Raw genomic sequence first — 13,752 nt, 5'->3', positions numbered from 1 at the left:
CTGTCCTTACCCCTTTATAGAGAAACTCACCCCACATAATTATCTTAACTGTTTCTTATTGTTAAATAACAGATCTTTCATACAATTTCTGTTTTCAGTAAAAATAAAATACAAATAATATAAAATCCTGAAGGAATGTGGTTCTTATTGAAATTTCTCTCATCATTTTTCATCAGGATTCCTTATGGAAACGCCCAAAACATGACTCCAATAGAAGTATGGTTCTGTTAAAATTTACACAATAGGTGAACTCTAAAAGTCAAGAACACTTCTGTTGAAATTTCAGTTTTTCCAGAAGGATTTTATTTGATCCCAATAGGATATTTTAGGATTGGTTCCCACATATGCTATCAAATCTAAACTTTGTCATCATTTAATCACGCTCATGTCATTCTAAACCTGTATGAGTTTCTTTCTTTTGCTTTGAAGAATATGGGTAACCAAAAAGTTGCTGGTAGCCATTGATTTCCATAGTATTTTTTTCCATACTATGGAAGTCAATGTCTACTGTCAACTACTTTTTGATTACCCATAAACTTCAAAATAACTCAACAGAAGAAAGAAGCTCATACAGGTTTGAAATGACATGAGGGTGACTAAATGATGGCAGTGTTTTCATTTTTTGGGTGAACTATCCCTTTAGATCTGTATTCCAGACCGATGAGAGTGGCTAGCCAGAGGCGTGATGTCCATCCACAACTCCTGGACAATGATCAGGAAGACGCAAGAATTGCGTTTGGACAATCAGTCTCTGACTGCCTAGCTGTAGAGGACAGGAAAAAACTGGAGATGGCCACAGAAATCCAACACAGTCCAACTGCTACACAGATAACAGGATGACACCAAAAGTCTTCTGAAACAGAGAGTAAATCATACATATACATCATAAAGTACATTATATTTTATTACAAAAGTAATATGTTGGAATAAAAAGAATGAAGAGTATCTCTCTAAAATTCCAGTTATCATAATCATGACTCGGCATCAACATTTTTCCCAGTGATGCTGAACCAATCAAATAAAGTGCATCCAGTTAAATTACTATATTGTTTAATTTACTAGAAATCCCATGACACTGCGATTATTTTCCATTGTTACCTTTAGTTCCATTGTCTCATCACTCATAAACTTCAAATGTTGTTGATAAATCCAAACAGGAGTTCTGTGGTCAGTGACCGCCTTGGTCAGCGTCCTGTTCTGTCTCTGTCGGTATCTGTGTGTGTCCACATCTTTCTCTCCCTTTCCTTCTATCCATCTCATTACATGCAGCAGTGGGGTTGCCTAAGAGACCAGGCCTGAAAAGAGAACATCTCTTGTACTACAATACATGGAGAAAATGACACAGGAATGGGGGGTGGGGGGTCGAGAGAGAGGGAGAAAGAGAGAGGGAGAAGTAGAGATGACAGGTGGATGGATGCAAGAATAACTACATTGGTTTGTGTGGCTATGCTGCAGATAGTCAATCGGTTGGAGAGAGTGTCTCAAGCCCTTGAGTCGGACTTATAAAATATGGCTTGATGATATGCTGAGCAACTTTTTCCAAGACCTTTTATTGAAGTTGTTACTAAAATTTGCTTTTACAATCAAATCAGAGTCGATCTGTGACATATTACAGATTAACAAAGAGAACACCTCTGATCTCTGATTTCAAGAATAAAACAACTGAAACTCAAGCAGAAATTAGAGGAAATCAAACAAAATTATGCACTGTTGCATAAATGTTCATCTGACGTGATGATAATTTTTGTACTATATTGTTAACAAAATACATTACTATCTTTCTTTTCACTTTTACTGTACTTCTACTTCTGAACAATTAAATATAAAACATATTATAGCATATATTAAATATGTAAAAAAAACTAAATTTTATCACATCACTTCCAATTGCCTTGGCCACTATAGTAGCGCCTTAACAAATACAGTAAAAATTTAGTTTGAATGTTATTTCCTTGTCAAGGAAAATGTTATTAATACATGCATGATGACAGCACATTATAAATACATTTCTAAGAACTTGGTATGTGTTTAGATTGATTCTATTTTAAATTATTTTTCTTTATAGTGGACACTCTTATGTCGTTGTCACAAGTAGGCATTTGAACAGACCTTTAATTCTAAGTATTAAACTTTGGTGCACAGTGAGTTTTAAATGATGCCTTAAATCATGTAGCTTATTGAGAAAATGTAATTTTAGTTCTCTGAGCTTTTAGGAATAAAATTGAGTCTGGCATATGATAGAACGAGCAGGAAAACACCTTGACATACATTGAAAAAAGGACACAAGCCATATCTAGTGTCCAAAATATCAGAGATATGGACACTTTGGGGCCAGTAAACAACCACATAGTGATGCCTTAGAGTCCACTCAGAACACCACAGTTACACTTTATCAAATACTGGAAGGATGTAATATGAAAATCTACTTTAAATGTTATTTGCTTCACTTGAATGGTTGATTTCTTAACTACATTCCCAAGCACCTCTAGTGGGTTGACTCTTTGGGCTTAGTAACTCTAAGTCAAATCACTTCCTTTATGAAATGTTCCTTTAGCAGGATAGAGCATATATTACCGCTGACCACTGTGTTGCCATGGCAGACTTCACACAAAAGGGTGTGGCGTGGGAAAGACTCGCTGAGGTCAGGAGTGAGGGTCAGGAGGTCAGGGATCACCAGCAGCTGGACAACACACAAGAGGAGAGGAGGGTGAGAAAGGAGCAGGGGCGGTGTGACTGCAGCTGCTGACATGGGGGCTTCAACAAGACATTAACATTGAACTGCACAATAATAAAGGATATTGATGGGAGTTTGTGCGAAATCCATGGAGCGGTCTTTAGTTGACATGCCCAGATCTGCAGAAACCCCACTAATGTGTAACGGTCCATGCCTATTAACAAGAGTGATTTTGTGACATCTGTTTCGAACTCTTATTGGTATTATGTACCATGTTTATGTGAGATCCAGGGCATGCAGAATGTCCCAGGATTGCTTCCAGGATCGATCGATCTATCTATCTATCTATCTATCTATCTATCTATCTATCTATCTATCTATCTATCTATCTATCTATCTATCTATCTATCTATCTATCTATCTATCTATCTATCTATCTATCTATCTATCATCTATCTATCATCTATCTATCTATCTATCTATCTATCTATCTATCTATCTATCTATCTATCGGTTCGATTCGATATATAACATCAATCTGTAACAATTCAATGTGTAATATTAAATAAAATGTTGGTTACAAAACAAATAATACAAAAAAATTCAAATGGGAGGGAAAACAAAGCCCAAATTCCCTTAATTATCCATCACAATGAGAAAAACCAAATAATATATTTCTGATGTGCAGCAAAAGATAATTGAGCTTCACAAATTAGTGAAGTGGCTTTAAGAAAAAATTCCCATTTCCACCATCAGGGAAATAATTAAGAATTTCCAGTCAACATAAAATGTTACGAAACTGCCTGGAAGAGGACGTGTCTATATCGTCCTAATGCATGGTGAGAAGGAGAGTTTGAGTGGTTAAAGACTCTCCAAGGACCACAGCTGGAGAATTGCATAAAATAGTCTCAGGGTCAGAAAACCTAAAAAAAAAATTGTCAAACAGCCCCTACATCACCACATGTTGTTTGGGAGGGTTTCAAGAAAAATTCTCCTAGCTCATCCAAAAAAAAAACTCCAGCATATTCAGTTATCAGACACGACTGGAACTTCAAATGGGACTGGCTTCTATGGTCAGATGAAACTAAAAAAATTGCTTTTTAGCAGCAAACACTTGAGATGGGTTTGGTGAACACATGGATAAAAAGTACCCCATGTGTACAATGAAATATACTGCTGTATTTGTGATGTTGTGGGCCTATATTTCTGCTGGAGGTCCTGGACATCTTGTTTAGACGCATGGCATCATGGATTCTATCAAATACCAACAGATAAAAAATCAATAAGTGACTGACTCTGTTAGAAATCTTATAATGGGCCATGTTTGGATCTTCCAACCGGACAATAATCCAAACACAAACCTCAAAAACAACACAAAAATGGATCACTGAGCACAAAACCAAGCTTCTGCTATGGCCATTCCAGTGCTCTGACCTGAACCCTGTAGAAAATGAGTGAGGTGAACTGAAGAGAAGAAGCACCAACATGGAGCTGGGAATCTGAAGGGTCTGGAGAGATTCTGGATGAAGGAATGGTCTCTGATCTCTCGTCAGGTTTTCTCTAACCTCATCAGGCATTATAGGAGAAAATTTAGAGCTGTTAAACTGGCAAATGGAGGTTTCAAAAAGTATTGAATAAAAGGGTGCCGTTAATTGTGGCCAATGTGCATTAGAGAAAAACATTTATTTCATAATGATATTTCCCCTCCATTTTAAATTCTTATTATCCAATGAAAGGTTTGATTTTTGGGATTTAAAAAAAATAAAAGATCAAAAGGATTAACAATGCAGATTAATTTTCACAGCCTTCTTTGATCATATTTACCAAGGGTACCTATATTTTTGGCCATGACTGTATAAAGCATAAACAAAATAAACATGAAAAGTTTTTAGTTTTTATATTGCTATCTATCAGCATAAACAAATATAAAGCAAAAACAAAATAAACATGCAAATGTTAGTTTCATCTATCTATCTATCTATCTATCTATCTATCTATCTATCTATCTATCTATCTATCTATCTATCTATCTATCTATCTATCTATCTATCTATCTATCTATCTATCTATCTATCTATCTATCTATCTATCTATCTATCTATCTCTTAAAAACTGTAGTTAAAAATAAAACTGCTAAAATATTTAAAACAGAAACAGTAGGTCTATTTATTACTGGGCAAAATGCACAGCTATTATAATTGATTTCAAATCAAAATGTAATAAGGGAATTAATGCCATGGCAGGATTAACTGTGCAGTTCCAGGCAGAGATAACTGTGGTCAGAGGTACCAATGCAGGCCCAGGCTGCTTTCTTTCAGGGAGGAGTGAAGGTGAGGTCAGCCGTGCTAAGGTCAGGTTGACATATTTGTGGGGTTCGTCCTTGGGGGTCAAGGGGAATCAGCCAAGAAAACAACTAAGGGGACAATGGCAATATGCAAATGAATAGCGAGATGGTCCATTTGGCTACTGATTTACATTCCCATATGTCCTCCATGAGAACTTGTATTGTCTAAGAGTAATCAGATTTCTATGAAAATGTCCATACACAATCCAAACTGTGATCTCACTTTTTTCACTCACTTTTCACTGAGAATTTTAAAAGCCAAACACTTCTGCCACAATGGATTGTAGAGATGCTAGAAATGCAAAAAAGAAGACCTCAATAAGAAGAGTTTAGAACATGGTAAAACATTTTGATGTTAATACTAAAACCTTAAACACCTTCAGATGCAATTAAATGGGCAAATTTTCAGAAAATAAACACACTTATAACATGTATGAAAGAGCAAACATCTTTCATTTAATATATCAGCAGAAAAAAGGACAGTTTTATTTACTCATTCTCATTTCATTTCCCTTCTCTCAGAATTAAATTCTGAGAGAGATTTTGCAAACTTGTGGAACTCAAAACTCCGTCGTTTTAAGTGGTGAGTGGATTCGCTTTATTGCTTGCTCAGTGTGAAAGGGCCTTTATACTATATTGTAAAGACAACAAAATGCGGTAAGGGAATTTTATATCATCAGTGTACTAAATGAAATGGTTAAAATAATATCTTAAATATATTTTCTTAAGTAAAATGATGTTATCTTTATGTTATCTTCCTAAAAATAAATTTTCTTAAAACATTTTTCAACGATCCCAATTTGAAAGCCCCTGTTCTAGCTACAAGTATCTTGTAATAAGCATGTTTAACCATTCTGTAAACGTATAAACTACAATTTACACGACCTCCAAGGAACCATCATACATCGCAGGTCTCCAGAGACTCAAGAAACCATGTTAATAATGTAGAACCAGCTATGTTAAAGCAGACTAATACATTTTTATGTTGTTCTGTGGATATGTTCTCAGTACCTGATGGACAATGCTAAAGTGCAACTAAATTAGATCATTTCATTTCAGGGGGCTCTGAAACTATAGCAGTGCCCCTGCAACTATCTAAACTAATAGGTAATTTTGTTTAAAATGAAGACAAAAGGCATTTTGCTGTAGTTTGCCGAAATGAAGGCAGTAAAATGGCAAAAAAATTCCCCTTTTTCACTTAAATTATGATTAATGTGACAGATTATTAATTAATGAAGACTCATTTTCACATGCTTCTTTGAACAGTCCTATGTTATCACCCTAAAACACATTTACTATAGTGCATTTGTAATACATTTTAATGTTTGAATCACATATCCATCTTCATTCATATGCCTTTTCCAAAACACTGAAACACTTGCTGGGTCAATGAATACTATTAATATAAACTTTTTTGAAACACTTCATCAGAACAACTGAATCTAGGTTTTTATTTTTAGTTTTAATGAAGGACAGTTCAAATGGGTTGAACAAACAAAACAGAACTAAATTTTTTTGCCTATGTGTTTCACTTTGAGCACATTATCCATATGATACCTGTGCTGCAGAGCCCAGCCTAGAGTTTTCAGTTTGTGTGTTTCCTGAATTTTTGGCTTCAGTTTAAAGAAAATCATAAAAAAGCCACAGAGCCCTGCCTATTTCAGATGCTGGTTGAAATGGCACAGACATCTCTACAGTACCTGCATCTGTCTATCACAGCAACAGCATCCTTCAGATCACATCACTGTAACCATCACTTCATAACATCAGCAGCTTTCAACATATCTTTAACAGTCTTTATGGCTCACTTGGCCATACCGTTGGACTGAGGTAGTTAGGGCTGGAGTATTTGTTTCTGAAACTCCAGTAATGGGAAAATCAAGCCATTTCAGCACTGGCAAAGGGGACATGATCAGCAATCAGGATCTCAGATACACCATGTCTTGAAAACACTGCCTTGAATTGAGCTGGGGAAGTCGTGGCCTAATGGTTAGAGAGTCGGACTCGTAATCCAAAGGTTGCGGGTTCGAGTCTCCGGCCGGCAGGAATTGTAGGTGGGGGGAGTGAATGTCCAGCGCTCTTTCCACCCTCAATACCACGACTGAGGTGCCCTTGAGCAAGGCACCGAACCCCAAACTGCTCCCCGGGCGCCGCAGCATAAATGGCTGCCCACTGCTCCGGGTGTGTGTTCACGGTGTGTGTGTTCACTGCTGTGTGTGTGCACGTTGGATGGGTTAAATGCAGAGCACGAATTCCGAGTATGGGTCACCATACTTGGCAGTATGTCACTTCACTCATTCACTCAGCTATCAGTGAATCTGAAGTTTTGTCTGTCAGCTGTTGGACTATCAGTAGAAAGGCTTGTCCTTGAAAGTCACTGGAACTTGATGCGAGATAAGTGGCTGATTTTTAGGACAGCTCTCTTGACAGGGAAAACAGGCCTGCACCATTCTGTGTGCATATGTCATCACTGAGTCCTGGCCAGTAGAAGCATGAGCTGTTCAAGTGCTTACTGCTGTTCAGGGTGCCATTTCCAGGATATATCTCTCCTTAACAGCAGTCTAAGTGATGCAGTAAGTGTGGCTTGTTTTGTATAGGTAGCGTGCCATACCTAGCAGTAGTTGAAGTGCCTTTTTGTCGGTGGGAGGGGAAAACTGCAAGATTGCTGACATCTTCAATTCATCAGACCAGAAATGTGGCCAGAATTGTGGGTGGGCAAAGTGTAGCATATGAAAACTGCATATCAGGTTGTCAACAGAAAATGCTAGGGCTGTCGAAATTAATCGTTGCATTGATGCATCGCGATGCGGACATGGACGATTCTGCATCAATGCAGTAATAGACCATAATCGATTACAGCCTATAACGTCATTCGCATATGCGCGTGTCACGCGAGTATTAAAAATACACTCTCTATTCTAAAATCTGAGCTTGGCTTTTCCCCGCACATGGCACGTGTGCGCTAGAGACAAACGCGGCAGGCTTCATTGCACAGAATATGCGCTGTGAGACATGTGCGCATTGCTCTACACTAGTGTGTGCTTCCACTCTCTGTTTTTTTAGACCGTTTATCCATTCGGAGCGCAGTTTACTAGAGCAGATGCGTTCGTTCACTAGCCAGCACTAAACAGCACTGTGCGATCCAGAATAAAGCGCTTGAAATCAGCAAAGAACACTATGACCCGGTTTCACAGAACACAGTACATTCTGACCAGGAGCGGTTCTAGACTCTTTTTAGATTGTCATTGACTTTTTTTGTTTGTTCAAATTGCACACTGAACATGGGTTGGAGCTCTTATTTTTGAACTCTCAAAGTGCACCAGATTAATGAATTTAACTGTAAAATGTATAAAATTTTCTCCCAAGGGAGCATGCCAATGGGACCCCCCTAGAGACCCCCTACATGTCCACCCACCACTGGCTCACTAAATCTTATGTGAGCATGATGTGAGCCCCCAGCCGCATCCATTAGCCCCTGATATTTTGGCCGCAGCCCCAGGTCTTTTGAAATCCTAGAAACGCCCTCTGAACACAGGTGATAGCATCTTTTTAAAGATGTCTTATCACCTGTGTGTTTCTGGTTGTGGTCGTTTCCTGGCGCCTCAGGACGGTTACGATCGCTGCCTCACGTGTCTGGGCATTCAGCACGCTGGGGAAGCTTTCGTGGATGGTTCATGTTCTTCTTGTGGGGACATGACCATCTTGGAGTTGCTTAATAGACTCCGCTATGTCAGACATGGCGGAGTCCCTCTGAGGTGATTTGAGGGTCACAGTGAGGGGTTCCCCAAGAGGAGTTCCTCACCCCTCAAGGGCTCCGCAGCCGGTGGGATTACCTTTGGAGCGGGCTGGGACCTCTGCAGAACGGGGTACACCACCCGCTTCCTGATCGTGGAAGGCACCTCTCACTGCCCAAAACAAATCTTGTAGCTCCTCCCCCCTCACCACCCTCTATGGTGGAGCTGCTTTGGGGTACGCGGGCATCCCCTCGGTGGAGCGATCTGTGGCCATGCAACTGTGTCCAATAGCCGCAATCACTCTGCGGGGTGATCTGTGTCTCCCCTCACGGGGATGTAAGTATTCATCAGGCCTAACTGGCAGTGCTTACAGAGCTTATGGGGAGGCGCCTTCTGCCCTCCATGCCATGGCGTTACTGCAGGTCCACCAGGCCAAAGCCCTGAAAGACCTGCACGAGGGTGGTCACGACCTGGCGGTTCTACATGAGCTGCGTGCTGCGATGGACCTCGCGCTTCAAGCGACGAAGGTGACCGCTAGTGGTCCAGGAGCGCCATCTTTGGCTGGGTCTCGCTGACATGAAGGAGCAGGAGAAGGTACAGATTCTGAATGCTCCCGTGTCACAGACGGCCTCTTCGGCGACGCTGTCGAGACCTTTGCCCAGCAGTTCTCGGCAGCACAGAAGCAGACTGAGGCGATCAAGCCCATCATGTACCGGAGGAAACCCGCTGCTTCCACCCCGGCTGCAGCCCCCCAGCCTGCTCGTCGCCGTGGGTACCCCCTTGCGGCCACCCCTGTTCCCACGCAGCCCTGAGGCCCTGAGGCCCTGAGACAGGCGACCCAGAGATGGAGGAGACTGCTCGTTGGGAGATGGTGACCGCACCACTCCCTCCCCCAGAGGAGGACCAGGTGGAGAATCTTTCAATCAGGAGATGGCAGCAATCAAGAAGAGAGCAAACCGAAGAAGCAGTCAGCCCAGGAGACCAAGAAAAGGACTGAGAAGGCAATGAGTGCCATGGATCAGGCTCATGAGAGCTACAAGACAGCTTTCAAATCTCTCCCTAATGGATGGGAAATGATTGGCATGGATGTTGTGGGTGGGATATCACAGAGTGTTATAGTCCTGGTTAATGGACTGATAATCCATGCTACTCAGCCATTGAAAATGATGCCTTTACCAGCAGCTACTATTGCAGACACTGCAAGTCATATTAAAGTTCAGGAAAGGGCAAGAGATGTGATAGCTGAAATAAATGCATATAGCAAGTCGGATTAAATTTTAAACTGTGCACAGACTATCCAGCAATTAATGAATGTGAATAGTACAGTTGATGACATTTACTGGACAAATCTGTATGATCAGAAGAGCAAAACTACAAAGACAGATTTCATAGCAAAACAGTTTGAAAGAATCAACAAAACTTTAAAGAAAATCTCTGACTGCCCAGCAAAGATACAAGCTCAGACGTTATGCAAAGATGGCATATAAATATGCAACCAGCTCGTAAAATATGCCCCAGATGGCAAATGTGACAAACACAAAAGCACTGAGATAATAAACAAGGTCTTGGGTCTGATCAAGTCAGCTCATAATTTTGATAGCAAAAGCAAAGCCATCACAAATTCTCCAGGCATTTTCCCAAAACCACCAATGATGTATCAAGAAGAAAACAAAGCAGATAAAGGAAGTATCTTACAGAAGGCCACAGAGAATGCACGATTCTCCATAGAGCAGATCCGAGCTCAGCTGAACAAGACAAGAGAAACTTATGAAAAGTGTGTGGAGAACCTAGAGAAGAACCAGAAGGAACTAACTGAAATCCTGGTCACTATGAGAAATTGTAAACTGAAAGAGATCAACTTCAGAACTACTATAGAGATGCTTGTCAAAGGAATGGATGCCATGGGGAGAGTGAAGGAGCAGTGGGAGACGATGGTTCACTTCTTTCAGATGGTTTCCAACATTGTGAAAACCAGCCTGAGCAAAACTCTCACAAACTCTGTCTTCACATCAGAGAAAACACATGCCCTCTCCTACAATGCAAAGCTCTTCTCAAAAGATCTTCTCTACAACCAAGCCTTCCAAGCCAGTAACATTACTAGTCTGGTCCATATGATCTCTGCAACATACACAGATGTTTCCAGCAAGTTAATAAAAGTACACCAGAATTTGAGCATGAGCGAAAACAGCTCCAGAACGGCTGTGATGAGTTCAAGTCAAGTTCAAGTCAGCTTTATTGTCAATTCTTCCACATGTACAGTACATACATACAGAGAATCGAAATTGCATTACTCTCAGACCCTTGGTGCATACAGTTAACATTAAACACGTTCAGATACAGATAAATACAGTTTAAACATATGTACATACAACTATACAATTATACAAATGAGGATATTGTAGAAAAAAATAAGAATTAGATCGATAAAGTGGCATAAGGCGCATGGCAGATAGAGTGCAAAACCAGTTAAATAAACAACACTGTGTAGATATATTTGTAGTGCAAAAGAGCTTATCAGTCTGAGGACATTGTAGAAAATAAAAACAAGAGAGATAGATAAAGTGCATAAGGCACATGGCAGAATAGATGGAGTGCAAACCAGTTGAATGTACAAAAACAAAAACAAAACTGTGCAGATGTTTTGTTTTGTTATGAGTGTAGTGCAAGAAGAGCTTATCAGTCTGTTAAAGTGACAAGTCGAAGAGACTGTTCGGATAGTTTTTGTCAGACTACCCGAAGAGGTAATTTGCAGTCAATGTTGGATGGGTAGTGATCAGCCAATGCTGCACAAGTGACAGGTGCCGGTTACAGTTGTTGGTCGGTGGGGGGGGGGGGTGTCACAGAGTCAGAGTTCCTAGTGTGTTGCTGTGTTAAATGGGGGTGAAAGAGGGGAGGGGGGGCAAGGACGGGAGGGAGTTCAGCTTCCTGACAGCCTGATGTATGAAGCTGTCCTTCAGTCTGCTGGTCCTCGCCTGGAGACTCCGCAGTCTCCTCCCTGATGGCAGCAGACTGAAGAAGCTGTGTGTCGGGTGGGTGGGATCGCCTGCAATGCGGAGGGCTTTGCGGGTGAGACGGGTGCTGTAGATGTCCTGGAGGGAGGGGAGAGAGACACCAACGATCTTCTCAGCTGCTCTCACTATGCGCTGAAGTGACTTGCGGCAGGATGCGTTGCAAGCGCCATACCACACAGTGATGCAGCTAGTCAGGATGCTCTCGATGGTGCCTCTGTAGAAGATGCACATGATGGGGGCCGGGGCTCTGGCTCTTCTGAGTTTGCGGAGGAAGTAGAGACGCTGCTGTGCTTTCTTGGCCAGTGCTACAGTGTTGTTAGTCCAGGAGAGGTCCTCAGTGATGTGTACACCCAGGAACTTGGTGCTGCTCACTCTCTCCACAGTCGCACCGTTGATGGTCAGAGGGGCATGCTGAGTGTGTACTCTCCTGAAGTCAACAACAATCTCCTTCGTCTTCTTCACGTTCAGAGAGAGATTGTTGTCACTGCACCACCCGGCCAGGCGGCTCACCTCGCTCCTGTAGTTTGTCTCATCTCTGTTGCTGATGAGACCCACCACAGTCGTGTCATCCGCAAACTTAATGAAAATGTTGGAGTTGTGTGATGGTGTGCAGTCGTGGGTCAGCAGAGTGAAGAGGAGGGGGCTCAGCACACATCCTTGGGGGGCCCCAGTGTTCAGTGTGATGGTGCTGGATGTGTTACTGCCGACCCGTACTGCTTGAGGTCTCCCGGTCAGGAAGTCCAACAGCCAGTTGCACAGAGAGGTGCTGAGCCCCAGCTGGACCAGTTTGTGAGTGAGCTGTTGAGGGATGATTGTGTTGAATGCTGAACTGAAGTCTATGAACAGAAAGGCATTTTAAGGCTTGTCCTGAAGAATAAAGACGAATATGAAGTGAAGTGACATACTGCCATGTATGGTGACCCATACTCGGAATTTGTGCTCTGCATTTAACCCATCCAACGTGCACACACACAGCAGTGAACACACACACAGCAGTGAACACACACACAGCAGTGAACACACACACACCGTGAACACACACCCGGAGCAGTGGGCAGCCATTTATGCTGCAGCGCCCGGGGAGCAGTTGGGGGTTCGGTGCCTTGCTCAAGGGCACCTCAGTCATGGTATTGAGGGTGGAGAGAGCGCTGGACATTCACTCCCCCCACCTACAATCCCTGCCGGCCCGAGACTTGAACCCGCAACCTTTGGATTACAAATCCGACTCTCTAACCATTAGGTCCTTAATGAAATATGACCAGAAGAGCACCGCAAGAGTAGAAAGGATTGATCGAGAATTGCTTGCCATTCTACCTGCTGCTCCTCCAGAAGAAATCAGAAGTATTCAAGAGGCTGTTCAAGCTGGATTCAATGAGGAAGAAAAAGAAGCAGAACAATACTATTGAAGGAAATGTACTGATGTGTGTTTTTTAGTTTTACATTGATAAGCACCAGATGATAATATATAATTCAGATTGAAGCTTTGTAGTCATGATAGATCATTTTAGACAATTACGCTCTTAAAGTTATTTAAAATATCAAATAACATGATTTGACATTCTGGATTTAAATGACTGTTTGTATTTCTTTTTAGAAAATATGAGACAAGACAAAAGCTTCTTGTCATCGATCAACATCTGCATTTTTTCACCAGATTAACTGTGGAAAATTGGAGAACATTTTTTGAGTATATGGGATTTAGTGGGATGGTGTTTGCTTATGGATTGCTCTTTGAGTTTAGGTATACATCTATTTACTTTTCCATTAAGAGTGTATTTCCATTTAGGTTCTATTTATTTATTACTGTTATTGACAATTTACAACATTTGCAATTATTACTTAAGTCCTGCTTTGTTCTTATATTGTCTTCTACTTCTTGATTTACATATGATGAACTCTTCTGAATGCAAATTTTTGCTTCTTCCTAATAACTTGCCATGATTTACTCTTTAATAAATTGGTAGCTGTACAGTATGGTTCCATTTATTA

The 13,752-nt window shown here is 41.2% G+C and overlaps 1 pseudogene across 1 annotated transcript; it reads left to right on the top strand.

The window, feature by feature from the left end:
* The first annotated feature begins 2,593 nt into the window (after positions 1-2,593).
* Positions 2,594-13,169, top strand: LOC306887268 (annotated as a pseudogene). Its single transcript has 3 exons — positions 2,594-2,707; positions 9,649-10,898; positions 13,004-13,169. The product of its transcript is annotated as an uncharacterized misc_RNA (transcript).
* The last annotated feature ends 583 nt before the right edge of the window (positions 13,170-13,752 follow it).

Source organism: Barbus barbus (assembly GCF_936440315.1).
Source record: "Barbus barbus genome assembly, chromosome: 21".
Taxonomy (NCBI): Eukaryota; Metazoa; Chordata; class Actinopteri; order Cypriniformes; family Cyprinidae; genus Barbus; species Barbus barbus.
Note: the sequence above shows the minus strand (reverse complement) of the source record. Positions and strands in the feature narration are given on the sequence as shown.